The 20,843-nt window shown below is 51.2% G+C and overlaps 1 protein-coding gene across 1 annotated transcript in view; it reads left to right on the top strand.

Annotated features, from left to right (window-relative positions):
• Window positions 1-348: 348 nt before the first annotated feature.
• LOC122385414 (cyclic nucleotide-gated cation channel alpha-3-like) overlaps window positions 349-20,843 on the top strand; it is a gene marked incomplete at its 3' end in the record, with an annotated part of 39,783 nt that continues 19,288 nt past the window's right edge. Inside the window, exon 1 of the mRNA XM_043373659.1 lies at window positions 349-432. The remainder of the gene's footprint in view (window positions 433-20,843) is intronic.

Below are 20,843 nucleotides of genomic sequence, written 5' to 3'. Positions count from 1 at the left end.
CGCCCACAGACACGGCCGGACCAGCCGGCGGCGGCGGCCAGAGGTGGCCAAAGGTGACCGGAGCTGACCAAAGGCGGGCAGAGGTGCGACTCGGGCTGCCTTGTGTGGTGCTGGTGCTCTCCGCTACCGAGCCCTGTGAACCGGCGGCTGACCCGACCGTGACCTGGTGCAGCGACGGCGGCCACTCGACCGGGGTCAGGGCGGGGTCAGAGGCAGCTGACCTGAGACCGTGCCAGGCTCCAGGTCGCGGTTGACCTGAGACCGTGCTGTGCTCAGGGCACGTGTGACCTGAGACCGTGCGGAGGTCAGAGACCGCTGACCTGAGACCGTGTGGTGGTCAGGACGCGGCTGACCTGAAGGTCAGGACGTGGCTGACCTGAGACCGCGCCGAGGTCAGGGCGCGGTCGGATGCGGCTGTGACTGATCCATGAGGTGAGAACCGGGCTCTGGTAGGTGGCGACCAGTGTTAGGAAGTGTTAGTGGATCGTGTGCCCGTTGCCTCCCCTCGGCGCGCTGCTGGACGCGCCTCTGCGGGCCGCCTCCCTCTGAGCGCGCCGCTGCGACCGGCGGCGCGGGGTCACGGCCGCAGCCGGGGGCGGCGGTCATTCGGAGCCGGGGAGCCGCCACGCGCGGGTGCTGCTGTGCTGCTGCTGCTGCCGCTACTGCTTGTGGAAGCTCCAATACACCTACCAAATGGAGACGCTGCCTTTGGCCTAACATTGGCGCGGTCAAGGTAAGCTCATTTACGCTCCCTACATTTAAGTGATGTTCGGTTAAACGGTAACCGTTTTAGCAGCTCCTATGTTATCGATTCACGATACATGCGCCTTAAACCTACGACCTGAAATTTGGGAAAGTTGCAGTCGTTTTTGACACGGCTTTTGCTGATTTCCGGTCGATTATAGTTGGTGTATATCAAATCACGTTGAAGCACCGGCAGCGTTTGCAACTCATTAGGCACAGATAGCGTGGTCGTTTACGACACGTTTTTTTTCAAATTATCTGGTTTTGTTATTGCATAACGTATCGTTGGTCGATACGATGATAGGGCATATATAGCGTAGTCGTTTTACGACACGATTTTCAAATTACCGGTTTGGTCATTGCATACCGTATCGTTGGACGATACGATCATATTTATTAGTCGTCGTTCATACACTGCCCAAAATGTCGAACGAACTGTACTCAAAAATTCACAGCACAACAAAATTTAGCGGTCGCGAGGAGGAAAATTGGGAAACGTGGATTTTCCGTTTTGAGACGCGTTTTGGTGACTTGGAGAAGACAAAACTAGCAACTGCCCTGCTCGACTTGCTGGATGGTGCTGCTTTGGACATTTGTGGGAACTTGGACAAAGGAGCCAGGAGCGACTACAAGGAACTTAAGGGGGCCCTACAAAATAAATTTGGATCTAGCTGCGACACGCGACGGGCTCGGGCTAAGTTGCGTTTTATCCGTCAACTGCCTGAAGAGAATATAGAATCATTCGCTGATCGCGTCCGAAAACTCACAGGCCTGGCACACCCGGGGTTATCCAGTGAACAGGTGGATCATATAGCGCTAGATCACTTCCTGTGTGGTCTGAGCGATCTTAAGCTTCAAGAGAAGCTGCACAATGACCACACTGTGCTGTCGCTTCAAAAAGCGGAGGAAGTCGTCCAGAGACTTTGGGAAAAGGACCTCACTCTCGCCATTATGCGGGCGTCCGCTGGTCATGACACGACGGTGGCAATTTCGGCTAAAGAAACTCAACCCATTGAGGGTGGACAGGCACCAGATATTCTGACCGTCCTTGGAGAACTCCGGAGTGAGTTGAATGAAATGAAAGTCCAGGTGACCGAGCACTGCAAACCAACCGACAGTAAACGAGGCGTTTGTTACCTGTGTGGCGATACCGCCCATTTCAAACGCGATTGTCCGCGGTTTTCAAACCGACAGAAACGGACAACACGGTCCTTTGCCCCGAGGGCAGCACCGAGCGCGATTCCGCCCGGTATTTCCTGCCACGGTTGCGGAAGGCACGGCCACGCGCTTCACGAATGCTGGAGAACGCCAGTCGCAGCAGGGGGCATCGCTCCCTCGAGCCCCGCACGCGATAATTCTGGCGCTGTTGGGAACACTACAGCAGTGCCTGGTCAAGAAGCAAGCCCCAAACGCGCTTCAGTGATCAAAATCGAAGTCGAAGGACGCAGTGTATGGGCCCTCGTTGATTCCGGAGCCGATGCGTCAATGATTGGACAAGAATTCGCCCGAGCGGCTGTACAGAAAGGAGCGTCCCACAAAGGAAATTTTGGAACAATAACGCAGGCAAACGGGCAGAAAATACAGGTCAACACACAAGCAGAAGTGTCGTTCTCGATACAAACCTCGCAGTTCATCCAGCCTATGCTGGTCATTCCAGGCTTGATCTACCAGGTCGTTCTAGGCCGAGACTTCTGCTGCCAGCACAAAACGGTGCTAGATGACAGGGCAGGGGTTTTCAGAGTGGGGAACGTCGAGATTCCTTTACCAACATATTCTGAGTTACGACCGCTACGAGCAAGGGTGGTCACTTGTGCCTCAGTCACCATCCCCGCTAGGTCTCAGACCCTCGTTCAGGCCGAGGTCGAGATCCCAGATGGAGGCGTTAAAATCACTAAAGAAGCCACTTGGGAGGGTGTTCTAGAACCTCACTCAGTTGAGAGCAGCCAAGAGTGGAGGGTCCCTCGTTTAGTTACAGAAGTGACGAGCGAGGCAACCGTGCCGATTCAGGTCGCCAACATCGGGGGCAAAGCAGTAACGATCCCTCCAGGCACAGAAATCGGTACACTGTACTCTATTCAAGAAAATGGCAAGGGTATGTACGACGTCCCGAGCTCTTCAGCGGCTTCAGCTGAACTCAGTGCAGGGACGCTCGATGATCTCTTAAGCGAACTCAAACTCGAGTCTACTGCCCTTTCAGAGAGTGGCAAGACCTCGCTAACACAACTTGTGTCACGATACCAGGATATCTTCAGCACGGGAGAGTCCGACATTGGAAAAACAAAGCTTCTACAACACCACATCGAAACTGGAGGCGCGGCTCCGATCCGACAAAGGCCACGACGGATCCCAATGAAACTAAGAGAAGAGGTGGAAAGACAAAAGGAAAAGATGTTGAAAGAGGGAATAATCGAGGAGAGTTCCAGCCCTTGGTGCTCACCCATCGTTCTGGCCAAGAAAAAAGACGGCAGTTTCAGATTCTGCGTCGATCTTCGAGCAGTGAACTCTGTCACCCAAAGTCTGCCAGTCCCTCTCCCGAGGGTGGATGACAGCCTCGACAGCCTCGCGGGGGCAAGCCTGTTCTCCACCCTCGACATGGCCTCGGGCTACTGGCAGGTTGATGTCGCTGAAAAAGACCGAGAGAAAACCGCTTTCAGCACGGGAAAAGGCTTGCACCACTTCCGGTCCATGCCTTTCGGCCTCAAGAACGCTGGAGCCACGTTCCAACGACTGATGGAACTAGTGCTGGCTGGAATGGACTCAAAAAGCTGCCTGGTGTACATAGACGACATTATTGTCTTCGGAAAGGATCAAGACGATCATCTCAAGAACCTGGAGGAGGTCTTCCAAAGGATCAGGACAGCAGGGATGAAACTTAAGCCAAGGAAGTGCTGTCTAGCCCGCGACGAGGTAGTATTCCTCGGACACAAGGTGGGGAAGAGCGGTGTGGAGCCAGACCCAGCAAACATAGAGAAGGTGCGTCACTGGCCTCGACCACAGAAAGCCGAAGAGCTGAAGAGTTTTCTAGGGCTCGCAGGATACTACTCGCGATTCGTGCCCAACTATTCTGACCTCGTGCGACCCATCAGAGAAGCTGCTGAGAAGAAGGGAGAACTGGAATGGACAGACGAGCTCATCAAAAGTTTCGAAAACGTCAAGACCAAGCTGACATCCCCTCCGATCCTGGCTCTACCGACATGCAAAGGGGAGTTTAGGCTTGCAACCGACGCCTCGAACACTGCGGTGGGAGCGGTGCTCTCAGAGACGCTCGATGGCGAAGAGAGGGTAATTGCATTCGCCAGCAAAGTCCTCAGCAAAGCTGAACGACGGTGGCCCGCATACGACAAAGAGCTGTGGGCCATCGTGTGGGCTGTCAGACATTTCCGGCAATACCTCGCGGCCACCAAGTTCACTGTCCTGACAGACCACAAACCGCTCAAAAACGTCCCAAAATCTATCAACGTCGACGGCGATGCCACCGGTCGGAGAGGTCGGTGGGCCATTGAGCTCAGTACTTACGATTTTGTCGTTGAGTACCGCAAGGGCAGCGACAATGGTAATGCTGACGCTCTGTCGAGGCCCGTCCTTGACGTCACTGACTCCACAGCTGAGACGGAGACCAAAGAGCTGCTGGCCGCCGACCACAAGGGCGGTCGAGAAGACATCCCCCTCGAAAAGCTACAATTGGAGCAGGAGCTCGACCCCTTACTGGGTGAGGTCAGAAACTGGCTGGAAGCAAAGAAGCTCCCTTCTAAAAAAGAACTGCAGAAGAAGAACAGCTCACTACGTAGCATGGCTCGATTTTTCGACCAGCTCACGATGGAAAACGGGATTTTGAAGCTAAGGCGACATGGCAACAGCTCAGTCATTGTCCTTCCAAAAATCTATCATGAGACAGTCCTGAACATGCTACACGACGATGAGGCTGCTGGTCATCTGGGAACCGACAGAACTCTCGAGAGAGCAGCAACCAGGTTTTTCTGGCTGGGGATGAGCGGGGACATCGCCCGCTACTGCGAAACTTGCGAGACCTGTCAACGACGCAGTCGCCCAGCACCACAGATGCAAGCAACTCTCCGAACCGAATCCTATTCGAGGCCATTTGAAAGAGTGGCTATCGATATCACCGAGATGCCGATGTCGGCTCGCGGTAATAGGTACGCTTTAGTAGCAATGGACTACTTTACCAAATACGTCTTTGCCTACCCCATGCAGAACCAGACAGCTGAAACTGTATCTGACTGTCTTCTGGACATGGTATTGCGGCAAGGGGTGCCAGAACGCCTTCACAGCGATCAAGGTCGCCAGTTTGAGTCTGCGGTCTTCCAGTCCCTGTGCAAACGACTAGGAATCGAAAAAACTCGGACATCACCCTATCGGCCTGAGAGCGATGGCATGGTGGAGCGCTTTAACCGCACGCTCAAGGACATGTGCTCGAAATTTATCAAACCTTGCGGATCTGATTGGGACGAACATTTGGCTTTCCTCACCTTCGCATACAACACGTCCAAACACTCGGTGACCGGATTTACCCCATTTTTCCTGGTGCATGGGTATGAGGCACGCCTGCCAGTTGATGAGCTTTTCAACCAGAGGCGCGAGGTGTCGATGGTCGACACGCATGTCGAAAACAGGCTGCGCCAACTCAGAGACGCATACACCAAGGTTCACGAAAACATCAACAAAGCCTCCAACGACATGACAAAAACACAAAACGAGTCGGCACGAGAGGTTGAATATGTGCCAGGTCAAAAAGTGTGGGTGAGGGACCATACGGCTCACGTCGGAGGTAAACGTAAGCTGGCCCTTCATTACAAAGGCCCTGCGACCATTTTAAGAAGGCACGGTCCGGAGGGAGACGGAGTCACCTACAAGGTCAGCATGCCCGGTGGTAAGGAGACCAACGTTCATCACAATCATCTGAAACCTATGAAACTTCGGAGGAAAGACGATCCAGCCGAACGGCCAGCTGCACCCGAGCAACACGGACAGCGGACCACTGACGAGACTACGCCTGACGAACACAAACAAGGGACCGACGAGCCCGTATCTCAGGACTCTAACATCATTACGAAGAGTAGTCCATTCATACACTTTTTGCAGGTGCCCAGTGACACGGCTGTGGAACAAACGCCACAACCGACGAGCACATACGTCACACGATACGGGAGAGTATCCCGGCCTCCGGTAAGATACCCCGCTCTGTAAATAGGTACGCTTGTTGAAACGACTGCATTAAAAACCGTTGTCAAACTCTCTGCATCTCTGTGTACTCCGGCACGGTACCTACTTTTTATAAGCATACACACGTCAGACTTGTTCGATTGTGTGTGACCAAAGTGTGCGACATGTTCTGAGCCAATGTATCATCGGCAGGCCTGAACCTCGAGGGGGTGAAGCGCGAGGTGGCGTCCCACCGCTGAGACGCAGGTGCGGCGCTCGATTTTCGACGCCATCACCAGCGCAGACGTCAGCAGCGCCAGATGTCGCCAGCGCAGCCGTCACCAGGCGGACGTCACCGGAGCGGACGTCACCGACTGCAGCGCCGCAGACCGAGCAGCTGATGCCACTGCTGCAGCTGATCGCGGCCGATCGCGGTCGAAGCAGCAGTTTCGTCGCGTTGTTTTATAGTGCAAAGAATAAGGGACATTTTATTTAGGGGGGAGGTGTGTTAGGAAGTGTTAGTGGATCGTGTGCCCGTTGCCTCCCCTCGGCGCGCTGCTGGACGCGCCTCTGCGGGCCGCCTCCCTCTGAGCGCGCCGCTGCGACCGGCGGCGCGGGGTCACGGCCGCAGCCGGGGGCGGCGGTCATTCGGAGCCGGGGAGCCGCCACGCGCGGGTGCTGCTGTGCTGCTGCTGCTGCCGCTACTGCTTGTGGAAGCTCCAATACACCTACCAAATGGAGACGCTGCCTTTGGCCTAACACCAGCATTTAAGGATTTGCCACATCTCGTGTTTGCTTACCTATACGGTATATGATTGGGCTAGACGGTTTGTACCCCTGGGTATTGTGTTTTTCTATTGAAAAAACATATTCATGAACACAAGTAACAATGTCGTGGTCGACTTCGATCAACAGTACCTATCACGAGCTAACCACTTAGTTTTTAGGAAAATAGGTACTGTATCGGTATGCTCTAATGTTGAAACCATTTTGTGCTTTTATCACCCAACAGTAGCCAATACAATTTCGAGTTCCAATTTTTATCAATTTCCTCTCACCTAAAGTCTGTGCAATCAACGCTTTATATCAATTAGAAATAAACCAACTGAACTATGCTTAAAGGAATAAGTATTACAAAAAGATAGGTACAGCTCTTTAGATATACCTAAAAAGAATGAAATAATAATTATTAACTATCATTTTTCAATCATTCGATAGCTCGATTTTTATGAGAAATTGTTTCCAAAATATTCTCGTTAAGTCTAGAGTTCATCATTGAACAAAGATGCATAGAAAAATTCGTCGGCACATGAAACGATCATAGCATATAGGCAATTCTCTGTTGATTTGTCACGATTGTCAGCAAAGCATTCCTGAAAACGCCCAAGTAGGACTTTTGGATGATCTCAAGAAGGATCTTTTAATGTCATTCGGCGTGGCCCGTCTACCGACATCCGCCAGGGCACATCCATCGTATTGCCAATATTTATAGCGCCAGTGAGATTCGCGTGTTTTAAACCCAGAAACTCACCGTGGCTAGTTAAATAGTAGGTATTTTCCAACTTATTGTTATAAACGTCGATGACCAGCGCAGGCAGGCCGCGCCTTTAAAATTCAAACATAATCATCGTCAAACTCAACCGTGTCGTCCGCTGTTGTTCTTGGGACCACAGTGATCGCCGTTAGCGGTCTAGTGTTGACAGTTCCATTATGTAAATCGAAATAGTGGACTGGGTGCTGTTTTCCCTATTGCAAACTTGGTGGTTCAGCTTCAGAGACATTGCTGCCAGTTCATCTTGTCACGCCCATCAGTTGAATGGGCGCAATGTCACGGCACCTTCCCGGCTGCTTTGAGTATCGTTTTGTCGGGCGTCCTCCCTTTCTGTGATTGCCCCCGGCGGCTGGTGCCGACTGCCGATCCCGCCAGGTGAGTGTGACGGCCGCCCTGAACCGGGCCAAAGTCAGCACGCCAGAGCGCGGTCAGGGCCGCGCGGAAATACGCGCCTAGCGCGCCGCTCCATGTCTCAGACGCGTCGGGCTTCATGACGTCATCAAAACGTCATCAATACGCACCGCGTTCGGGATGCAGAGCCGTCAACGGCTCCGTAGCTCGTATCTCTGACTCGATGCGAATCGTGGAAAACAATGGCACTGTCTTCTACATAAAGGCACTAGTTAATCATCATTAAAGACCAACGTGTCACCACAACACGTCTGACTTATCCAAGTCATCTCTGAACACCGAGCTCCGTTGGCACATCTCTGTATCCCAGTTTCAGTTTTTACCCCCTCCCCTCCCTCGGTACCTACCATGGGCTAGGTATGGTAATTTTGGAAACCGAGTGTTAACTGTTTTCTGGAAACCACCGTCGACCATTGATATTGCAGAGGCATGCTTAAACATTTACAAATTTTATAGTTTTTTTATAGCATTGTCAATGCATGAAGTATTTCAGTCTTTGAAATGAACGTTTCATAACAAAGAGATGGCAACTGACAAAGCAGCACTGAGCACTTATTCAAACATAATGTCTATGCATGTAGAAGCTAGTCTCGATCAATGCATCAATGCTCGTATATTGCACCTCGATATTTAAGGGTCCAGCTCATCAAACCTGCAGCCCCATGAAAGCGAACGCCATTTGTCGGCAGCTGCCTTGGGCCCTGACAGCAGGGTGATGGGTTTGCATGTTTAGAGTCACTTTATTGCCCGCGGCGACTCGGTTATATAACCAGTTCATCTACACGTCGCACAGCCGGACGTAGCAGCGCCGTGACTCACTCGTTCCTCTTTACATAAAGTTATGACACTCACGTGTGGTGGTATGCGTTCTGTCATATGGAGCCGCATGTCGACTGTCGATTAACACTATCACAATGTGTAAACACCGCGCTCCAATCGGCATGGGTACGGGCTCCTGAGTCCAGACTCCCAGTGCACTCCTGCCCCTTCCCCCTCACCCAGGGCCTATATTGGCGCGGTGACCCTGGCTGGCCGGAGTGGTCGGATCGACACCTCTCTGCGTCGGGCTCCAGTGGGCGGCTGCGCCTGTGGTGGCAGTCCCCGATCGACTATGGAACTCACAGTAACACTGTCCGATCGACTGTGGCGTTGAACTCACAGTAACAGTCCCCCATCGACCGTGGTTTCCACGATAACAGGCACTGGTTCACATGGGGTTCTCCAATAACCGAGATTGTCAACTCAGGTCTGTTGGCTACGAGTATTTCTCCAAAAACAATGATAGAAATCGTAAAACTGTGTGTTGTAATTTTACCATAATGCGCAAGCTTTCATCTACCTACCTGCCTATTCAATAAGGTAAACATTTATTTAATTTGTTTGTCTGAATAGCGAGCTTTGAGACGTGGATGAATGGATGGTATTCTCACATTCGTGGAACTCTTATTCAATTCGATTCCAATCACAGCGCTGTCCATTTACACATCGCATTTCTGTTGATTAATTTTACTCGAAGCACCTGTATTCGTTCACCGCGGCACACAGCCGCTATTTGAGTTCGGAAGTGGCCAAAATGCGATAACTCGTTAAGCAGTTGACATTTTGCCAAGCAATTTTTATTGTATGTGAAGTCAACCGTAAGGTCACATATGGGAACGTATGAGCATCCATACTGATACATCATTGCCGTAAAAAATATGTTTGCTTGTAATCCGCGGATGACGGGTATATCCCATAACGTGGGTGACTCGGGAGGGGATTCTGCATAGCTTCCCTGCTGTCTTCGAAACTACTCGTTCAATACTAAAAGTTCAAACGGCTTTTGATAGGAATAGCTGACAAACGAAACCTAACTTTGTCACAAAAGGTCATGGAAAGGTCATGGGTCACAAAAGGTCATGGAAAAGGTCATGGAAGGAAATGTATACATTTTAAGGTCATGCGACACATCTTTAATGGTCCACTTCGGCAAAAGCATCTAAAAATAATGTCATCTGGGTCGTCCGATTCGAAACTATTTCCATTCGACAAATGAAGGTCAGGTCACGGCGAGGTCAGAAAGGCCAAATTTTGAAGTTGAACATTTTCAACAAAAAAGATGTACATCGGATGCCATCTGAGCTCTGGAACACGATGATGCTATTCGTTTTGGTTTCCGATGTCAAGAACGTACTGAAATTGCCTTTGCAATATCGAAAATTGTGATTAACCGATTACGGTAAAATGCAAAAGCCGATAACACTGCCATTTCTGAAGATATCTGACTGAAACTTTCCAAAAGCAATGCAAATGCTACATACAAAAGCCAATAAGGTTCATTCTGGTCGATGGCTGCTCCCCAAAACTCTGAATGTTATCAACCATATCGGACATTCTTACGATGTTCTGTTGGCTGGATGTCTTTTTGCTTTATTGAATTTGATCAGACTACATTCAGTTAAGACGACGTACATTTATTGGTCACCAGAAAGTATACCCACAAGTCAATCGACAATCGACAGCCAACAAATGCAATCGACACGAGCGTCGAGCACCCCTCAGCACAAGCAACTGCCGGGAGCGATTAGACGGACCGCGCTCCTCTCTCGCAGCTGATTGGTCAGCTGCCGAACTGTACGGACGTCAGCTGCACGGCCGCCGCCCGGCCGACCTGATCGGGGTCGGCCGGGCGGCGATCTAGCGTCACTAAAACTGTAATAACTTTTGCCGGCAGTGTGATGCCGACCTAATTTTTTCAGCAAATGAATAACAATTGTACGGTATATGTCATGGACGTGGTCTCGATGTGAAGCACGCTGTGCGTTTTTTGGTAGGCCTATGTAAATATTGAAATCCTCAAGCCCTTCTGCTTGGTGCAAGTGTGCAACAATTAGCTTACAATAACTGAGTGGGAAGTTTTTTAGATGCACTTTTGTTACCAATTGATTCCGCACATTTTCCCCTTTCAGCTGATATCTTACTTACGCATGTTCAAGCAAAGAATATGACAGGAGACTCGTCAACATTTACATGAAAATCGCAGCACAAGTTCGGTCTCACGGAGCAAAACAAAACGGTGTACTTTGGGAGCCCACCAATCTGTGCCAGGATGAGTAATATTTTTTCTGGATGATATTTTATACAGTCTGATCAATTTACGACCAGAAAATGTGAGAAAATCACGCTTTAAAATTTGTCGAAAATTAGGGTATTGGCCACTTCTGAACCCAGATAGCGGCTGTGTGCGCGGGGAGCCTGAGATCGATGTTCTCAGAGAGCGCCACGTGGCAGACTCTGTAACGCATTCTCCGGGGGAGGGAGCCGCTCATACACCCCTGACTTAGAGTCGGACACCTCAGTGACACGGCGGGTGTCGCCACAGAGCGCCACAGTCGCCGGCGCACTCGTCACAGCCGCGCAGCGGTCGTCGCCGAGTCTCCGCGACACGTGTGACAACCTCGTTAAAGTCGGGCCATCGCCGCATAGACTGCTCGTCAAAGGACCAGTGGGGCGTGTTCAGTCGGCGCCGCGGCCCCGGCTGCCGGCGACACCAATCCACCGGCGCTGCTGAGTCAGAGGGCCGCTGATCAGGGGGGGGGCACCCCTCCCCGGCCCTCAGGTGCACGCCGCCAGCTGAGGTGTCACTGGGGGCGGGTCGCCGCGCCCCGGCAGCCCGCCGCCGCCAGCCGCCGGGTGCCAACACCGGGGGTCCGCGGCCAGCGGCCAGCTGCCCTTTTCCGGCTCATTGGGCCGACAGAGATGATTTGCTGCGGCCCGGCCGACTGCGGGGTGTATCCAGCGCTGTCTATTGTTCCTGTCATTACAGAGGCGATGAGGTGTGACTGCAGTCACGCGCGCGGCTGGATCACAGACAGGATCACTCAACAACAACTACATATAGGTACATATACGTAGCTAATGGTATTTATACCCACTGCTACGGGCTGCTCAGTTTTTATTTATAAACATTTTAACTGGGAAAATGTTGCAAAATCTCAAAACTATGGCAACGAGTTATTGACAATAATAAAATGAACATGATCAATGATCATATCTTATCATCTGACGTGATCTAATCCCAGAAATGTATCGAATGGTCCTCTATCTTCCTGACTAGGTCAAAGCTCTAGCCTCTGGGGTGGGGACTGGGGAGCTAACTGAGTCCCACTGGATAGGTTATCTAGTTACACACCTGCTGATATGGGCCATAAAGAGTGTCGGCGCTATCTGCGACCGTCGTTCTATCGTCGTGTGCGCGGCCGGCGATCGAACGCGGCACAGAGCACGACACTGAACACACCTGAGCAGTGAGCACTGAGCTGGAGCACGACACTGACCAGTGACCACGGTACAGAGCATAACACTGAGTACACCTAATAAGCACTGAGCTGGAGCACGGCATGCTCCAGCATGACCTTAGTAGTCGGGGCGCCCTAAAGCCCCAATTAACAAACAAACCTCTACTAGCTCTACATGCCTATTCCCCACGAGTTTCCCAGGTGAGACCAGAGACGGGCGTCCCGCTGTTATTACACTCTGTAACCACACCATGAATGGCGCCAGCCGGTGAAAGGCGTGTTTGCCTTTTCTCTTCAGCTTCGAGGACCAATTAAAGACAGTCGTCGAGGCCTGAATACCTCATTGAGACGAGAGCAGCCGTTCGAGAGTTGCTGAAGAGCGAGAATTCTGTTCCACCTCGCCGTGTCATCTGAATAGAAATATAGCACTGATTGTTCGCTTTGAGGGCCGCCAGCTGCAGACGCCATCCGCAGCGCGGATGGCTGCGGACTGCGGCGGCTGTAACAGCAATATCTGCACTTTACCGCAAACCGAGACAGCGCACCGACTCTCAGAAGATCGCTGAAACAATCTGAGTTATTCCCCTTCAGTGATTACTTGTCAAACATGCATGAAAATCGCATCGGATTGTTGTGATGAACATTTGAGGGTAGCGCCAGGTTGTTTAGTTTTATACAAAATTGTGTAACATACATATTTGAAAATGTTACTGTTTAGCTGGGACATGGTTGAATGCTGATAAAGATAACCGTACCTCCAGCTCTTCGTTTATTCGAGAAGCTTTGGGAAGCTTTGCTGCTTAACGTCAGCTCGTTGAAAAACTAAAATACAAGAGACACATATACCTACCCAATCCGAGTCGTTTCGCTTCGAAGTTGATTTTATGTGTTCGAACGTCGAGGCAAAACGACTCAGATTGTATATGTGTCTCACTGTATGTACTTACCTATTGTAGTTTTTCAACGCGCTGACGAAGGAAGCAGTATAGCTTCCGAAAGCTGCTCAAATAAACGGAGAGCTGGAAGTACGGTTATCTTTGTCAACATTGTGTCTTATCACGTAGTTTAAATTGTATTGTCATATTATCTGTAGGTTTTTTAACGCAAGAAAAAAAATCATTTGTCTATTTTCTAGGGACTCAGTGCACCTTCGCTAACATTTGCGAAATAAGAATATTTATGAAACCGAAGGCGGCATTTGTCCCTCATTTACTGAGCCGGCGAGGGGCGTGTGCTGATCAAGAATGGTGTAGGAGGGGAGAGACCAGAACTTCGCTCCCGATGAGCCATCAGCAGAGGTGCAGGAGGGACAGGACAGGGACCCGGACCTCGCCCGCGGCGGCCGGCTCACGTTCGTGCTGCCGTCGCGTGCTGTCCGGGTGTTACCGGACCCTCACTAATTCCACGGCCGTTCCAATGATGTCACCAGTTGCTCTTTTTGCCGCGGCCCGGGTGGCGGATTATTCACCGCCGGCCCGCGGAAAGGTCAGGTCAGTGGCGCGCCTGTCGCCAGCGGTGGGGTTCGGTCGGAGGGGGCTCGTGTGCGGCCCAGCGCAGCTGAGTGCCTCGCGGCCGGCTGTGAGAGGCGCTGCCGCCGCCGGACCGGACCAGGCGCCGCCCCGCAGAGAGAGACCGCCGAGCCAACAATCGATTCCAGCCGCAGTTCGACGCCCTGTGGGCCGCGCGTGACGTCACAACCCTTTGGGCGCTGTGTGACGTCACTGTGCGACGTCACACATGCGGCGAGACGCGCGGCGGCCGGAAGTCGGCAGCCGGGCGGCCGAATTCAGATCGGTCTCCGGAGCCGTATTGATCGGGCAGGCTTTATAGGGCGCACCGAGTTGCGGCTATGATGGAGTTTCGGCCGCCGCGCCCGCACCCCTGAGGGCAGCGCTGTGACACGACGCCAATGTCTGACAGAGTGCTGAGCGGCTGTAAAGAGACGGGTGCAGTGTTACCATGCACCCGGCGGTTACACAGCTCCGAGCTCCCTGTCTTGAGGAGGTGGGGTCTGCCTTGTCTCTCTACCTATAAGCCATGTCTCTAAGCCTGTCTTACAGTACCAGTAGATCCTACGTTGACAAGCTCCTCAAATCACAATGAAGTACTTCGGGTCATTCGCGCTTACCTGACGCAGCGGCAAATCTGCGGTAATGCGGTAATGTTTGATCATGACACTGAGGACAGACCGGACAGGCCAGTGGACGCAGGTGTATGGAAGAACAGACGGATCGTCCAGGACCGGACAGACCAGACAGACAGACAAACCGGACAGACAGGACAGACAGGCCGGACAGACAGACAGACAGACCAGACAGACAGACAGACAGACAGACAGATAGATAGACAGATAGATAGACAGACAGACAGACAGACAGACAGACAGACAGACAGACAGACAGACAGACCAGACAGACAGACAGACAGACCAGACAGACAGACAGACAGACAGACAGACAGACAGACAGACAGACAGACAGACAGACAGACAGACAGACAGACAGACAGACAGACAGACAGACAGACAGACCAGACAGACCAGACAGACAGACAGACAGACAGACAGACAGACAGACAGACAGACAGACAGACAGACAGACAGACAGACAGACAGACAGACAGACAGACGGACGGACAGACAGACAGACAGACAGACAGACAGACAGACAGACAGACAGACAGACAGACAGACAGACAGACAGACAGACAGACAGACAGACAGACAGACAGACAGACAGACAGACAGACAGACAGACAGACAGACAGACAGACAGACAGACAGACAGACAGACAGACAGACAGACAGACAGACAGACAGACAGACAGACAGACAGACAGACAGACAGACAGACAGACAGACAGACAGACAGACAGACAGACAGACAGACAGACAGACAGACAGACAGACAGACAGACAGACAGACAGACAGACAGACAGACAGACAGACAGACAGACAGACAGACAGACAGACAGACAGACAGACAGACAGACAGACAGACAGACAGACAGACAGACAGACAGACAGACAGACAGACAGACAGACAGACAGACAGACAGACAGACAGACAGACAGACAGACAGACAGACAGACAGACAGACAGACAGACAGACAGACAGACAGACAGACAGACAGACAGACAGACAGACAGACAGACAGACAGACAGACAGGCAGACAGACAGACAGACAGACAGACAGACAGACAGACAGACAGACAGACAGACAGACAGACAGACAGACAGACAGACAGACAGACCAGGCGAACCAGACAGACAGACAGACCAGGCGAACCAGACAGACCGAACAGACAGGCAGACAGACCGGCAGACCGGACTCAGACAGGGCAGGCCATACAGACGGGACAGACCAGACAAACCGGACAGTCGCTGAATAGACCGGACAGTCAGCGGACACGTAGCCGGACAGACTGGCGGACTATATGTGTAAGAAATGGACGGACGGATTGTCTAGCAGCGAACAGACTAGCAGATAACCGGTTCGGGACCGAACTAAAGTACCGTACGATTTATTCTGTTGTCGGTATTTGGTGAAACGTAGAAGGATGCTATAGTGTCAGCGCCAATGCGTATATGCGTCAACAAAGCGATTCCTGGACCGTCAATTCCTGACCGTCAAGGACCGTCAATACACGATGGACTGAAATGAGTGATTACCATTTTACACTTATCATCCGTTTTCTGCTGCTGAATACCAGTCAGGGCTGCTAAATCCATTCTACGACCTTGATAAGATTGGGACCAGGAGCAGTGGTGGCGAGGTCGGTCGGCCGGCCGGCGCGTGGCTCCAGCCGCCTCCCCGCGCCACGTCAACCCCCCCCCCCTTCCCCCTCCCCCTGGGTCGAGCGGGGCGGCAGGGAGGCGCCAGCGGATATTATGAGGGTAAATTATATGAGCCGCGGATGATGCCGCATTACACTGCTCAGGGCGGCACCAGGCACCAGCGCGCGGGATCCGCTTTGCTGTGGGCACACACAGAAACACACGGGTACCTACTGTGACACTCGGAAACTGGACAAATGCGAAATGACGTGTCGATATAAACCTGCGCGTTCACATCTAATGTTTTATAGATCTGCCCATAAAAATATGTTTCAGTATCTGCCCAATATTTTTTACGTGCTAACATGGACATCGACGCCCTGTAGATCCGGTATGGAGCTCACCAATGCAATGGCGAGTGTGGCGCCCGCGATGACAATGGCGTCGAACATTCAGTCTGCATTGATTCCGGTCAGTCGAGTGGCCCGAGTGTGGGCGAGGTGATTGGGTGATGGATCCGTGGTGCTAACAGCGAACGCGTTTTAGCGGGAGCACGACTCCCAACCATTTATGCAACTATCTAAACTTGTTATGCTGTTTAAAAATCGCGGTGTTTTAAGTTCAAACAGCCGCCTGACACGTCCGGTTCGAATTATCCCTTAGCCACTGTTAATTCTGTTCATTTACCCTTAATGTGGTGACAAGGACCTGTTCAAGGCATATAAAACAAAAATGACATTTTGACTGTCTAATATTGTGACTATTCGATAACAATCACTACGAGTAGCACTGTAGACCATTGTTGGCTACGGTTGGAATGTGCCGTGGGCTAAGACGGGAGACAAACATTACGTTTTTGCGCGATACGCCGTCGGCCGTCCCCTGATGTAACTCTTGCCGAGAGACGGCCGTCCCATCCCCGCACTAATGATATTTGTTCAGTCTTGTTATCCTCATCCTCCATAGTCAGCTGATTACGTGATTCAGTGAATCAAACAGCGGGCGTCGGAGATGTGTCTGATCACCTACTTATTCCACTTTGTTCCTGACTACCATCTATATAGGTGACGTTATTTGGGCGCAGGATTGCGGAATGCCTATAGCACTCAACAATCAACATTCATGTACAAATTAGACAAAAAGCGCATACATAAACTATAGTACACCCTACAAATCGCTGCAACCCCCCAGCCACCCACAGAACTGCGCGGGGAACATGCTTTACTTGCCGTGTTGGATGTGTGTGAGTCTGGGCCAGTTATGGTAAGAGCTCATGATGGACCAGTGGAGATCCCGGCGCCGGGCCGGGCCGGCCGAAATGCCCTGCCGCGCTGATCGCATGCTGCCGAGCGGCCCGGCGGCGCCGCCGGAGATGGACATTGTATTGCCCTGGACCCCATCGGCAGACGACCCATCGGGACGGGTCTCCAACTGCGCTGCCCTCTGCAGCGACACACAATCGCCATTCGGAGACGACCAATCTGGAATTTCCGTCTCTGCTGAGTCTGTGCTACCAGGCAATCACATATCGTTAGGAACCCTGCCGAGTGGACTGATATTTGCTCTCATCTGCACGGTTAAACAATGTGTCGCTTCTACTGATTGTGTGAACTTTAGTGGAAAACGTGATTTAAAAAATTTGCTCTATTACTTCGGGATTGCTTTTGCTCATGTTGCAAACATTAATTATGCCAAACAAATTTGCTTATTTTCCTTCTTTGAATGCTTTATACACTTCTAATGTTTGATAAGTTTGAACCTCCATTTGCTGATGAGTTTCCACTCTTTGGCCCATGCGTTTCATTCGAAAGAAAGAGACACACTTATACATTTTATTTTACATCGTGTCAACAGTATGTCGTTCAGTCGCGTCTCTGACCACCACATCTCAGGAGCGAGACTCCACCTTCCCGACATCCAGGGTCAGTGTCGCCGTCGCCGAGCAGGCCTGCCACACGTCTGACAGCTCCTGGGTGGCGCGCAGCACCTGCTGCAGCTTCTGGTGCAGCTCGGCCGGCTCGGCGGTCCAGGGGCACTCCCAGCAGGCCTCTGTGCCGCCTCCCGCACAGGTGGCCGCCCTCACGGCCTCCAGCTGAGTGCGGGCCTCGGAGAGATTCTGCCGGAACCTCCAGACGGTGGGGCACGGCCCGTCAGCCCAGAGTGCGCACGTGCCGTTCAGGAGCAGCTGCTGACCCGCCGGGCAGGGCAGCTCGCCAGCTACTCCTGATGTCATGATGAACGCACACGTGATGAGAAAAACGAACATTATGCTGAGGACAGTTGATCTTTTTTGCAGTCTGGGTGATCAATATACTTCCTATCTCCTTTACTCCGACTTTGATTTCTTATGGCAATTTTCATATGCTGTTCTCGAGTGAATCATCCACCTTTAATGCTTAATTCAGCAGCAATAGTTCTGAAGCATTTTGGAGCGCTTTGGAGGCTTTGGAGAAAGGCTGATACTTTTTTGATAAAAAACAGCATAGCACGTTGAGTAACAAACCCTGATCATCTCTTTGGAAGAAAAAGGTGTAGCGTAAAGGCTTTTCGTGAATGTGGCGTTTGTCATAGTGTGCTGGTATACAACGGTGCTGGTACACAATTATACTGCCCTTATTCCAGTAAGTATCAAGTGCCATGCCTATTTGCATTCCCTGTAGTCCAACAGAAGCATATTCGACAAACACAAAATGTCATCAAGTGAAAGGCATTACATCAAAACTGTCATCCCAGGTTTTGTTTCGCTGTCTTCACGTGCTGGCTCTCTATGCAAGCTGATATAATTTTATGATGTCCAGAAGGCCGAATGGGGCGCCGCCGATTGGCCTCTTAATTCACTCCGAGGCACCTCTCCCGCTGTTTGCAGCTGGTCTGGTTCAGCTCAAACGAGTCCTTTAGATGTTACCTAATTAAAGAAGCTTGTTATCAAAATGCTCAACGTTAACAAAGCCAGCGGAATCCTTTAGGCAGTTGTCCTCAGGTGAATAACTGACCCAATTAGCAATGTTGTTCTTGGTTTCGACTATGGCAAAACCGCTAAACTGCATATTATTTCGTCATTCGGCGTGCTAACCTTCCGGCTACAGTTCAGTTGTACTGATATATCTGCTTTTTGTTTCCCGCTATCTCATACCACATTTATGATATTGTTATGATTGAGTTTTTCGACATGTGCTGAATAATTTGTTTTCAGGTTATCAATAAATTCACAGCCTTCCTACCGCCGCGCCGGTAATATTCCGCTGCCGTTCGGCCATTTCAAATGCCTCTTCCTTAGATGTTTAACAGAGCGAGAGACCGGCTGGCCTCGACAGTCGGCGTTGTATGTATAAGCTCCACTTTTTGCGTGTTTCATGTGACTCACATTTAGCCTATCTTATTACACTGACCTGCATCAATTCATGCGTGGAATGAAATGCTTTGGTGGTTGACTTTGAGTGGGAAGGGGGCAATATGAAATGAGTTCGGCTACATGCTTACGAGTTATGTAGCTTGTAATCGATTGTTACTCTAAGCGATCATAACACGAAATGCCTGTTGGCGCATCAAGACTGCTTCCGCTTAATCAATTACTGCAAACAAATTGATAGTCTCTCATACCAGGGCCTTACTGCAATACTGCCAACATTTACATACTCGCCAGTCGCCATGTACTATGAACTCCCTGCCCATTATTTAGCGCAGATGAGCAAGAAAGAGAAACTCGTCTCTGCCATGGTCACGCGCTGGCTGGCCGCCGCACTTGCCGAGCAGTTCCAATATCCATGCATATGAACGGCATTCGCCATGCATGCCTGGCTTTCATATGCTAAGCCGGCGATTTATCGGCATTGCCATCAGCCTGTCGCTCAGGAGGAGGGCGATCAGCTTCAAAGTTTGATCAGCCTCGGAGTGGCAGCGATCGGCCGGATCGAGGAAAAGTTCGCTCCGGGGGCCGACTCCACCGGTAGGATTAAAATGTTCATGGTCGTTACACACTTTTTAAGGACCGTTTCCCAGGACATTATGTAGATTTCAAGCAATCTGGTACCCACGACTCATGCGTTAAATTTGCATACCCTAAAGGATAGTGAATCTGAAACGTCAATAATGCGTTTTTTATACGTTTATATACACCTTTATATTTATATTTATTATATTATATATATCATATTTATATTTATATATACCTTTATACGTTGAAGTTTATTTGCAAATTTAAATACTAAATTTGTCGGACTGGACATTGGGCAAGCGAGTGACTATGTGCCATGGTTCCATACTAAGCACTAAGCAGGACTCGTTGAGAAATGCATCATGTCCCACTGCTGCGCTGCCCGATTCCATTTCATCGGCTGCAATTTAGTATAAGTTAGAGATGGGATCCAATCCAACAGCAAGTACGTAGATCCTCCTGGGTCCAGCAGCGCGGCCCTCTCTGGACTGGTAGCAGTTGCCAGTCGTCAAAGTTTGCACTCCGCGCGCGTAATCAAAACACAAGCGTGAAGATCAGGCGCCTGACAGAACGTTCTGTCTGTTGACCTCTCCACCGCTGCAGTATAAAGTGACCTTTATGTTAGCTGACCCATCCTCTCTGCCCGCCACCCTGAAGTAGCAATAACTTTCTCAGATGACCTTCCCCCGTCACAATAAGGTCACCGTATGTAAGCTGATTCTCTCCACCGTTCCGTGCTTCTATCCTCAGGATACTGAAATCCTTCTCCTCCACGCCGCAACCCCCCTCCGGGCTGGACAGGCAACTTTATCTCATGCGGGCTGCTCCCTTGGAGCGGCACCGCTGCTCCTGAGGGAGCGCACCCCGTAGCCGGGTGCAGTGAGTGCCTTGGGGCTGGGTGGCCTGTCCTCTGGACGGGCTCAGCCCCGGCGACTCACTAGGGTGCCTGCCCAGACCAATGTCTCCCCCTATATCCTACCATCCTT

The sequence above is a fragment of the Amphibalanus amphitrite genome, unplaced genomic scaffold (genome assembly GCF_019059575.1).
Source record: "Amphibalanus amphitrite isolate SeventyFive unplaced genomic scaffold, NRLGWU_Aamphi_draft 000218F_arrow, whole genome shotgun sequence".
NCBI lineage: Eukaryota > Metazoa > Arthropoda > Thecostraca > Balanomorpha > Balanidae > Amphibalanus > Amphibalanus amphitrite.
The sequence above is the reverse complement of the archived record's forward strand: the minus strand, read 5'-3'. Positions and strand labels throughout refer to the sequence as shown.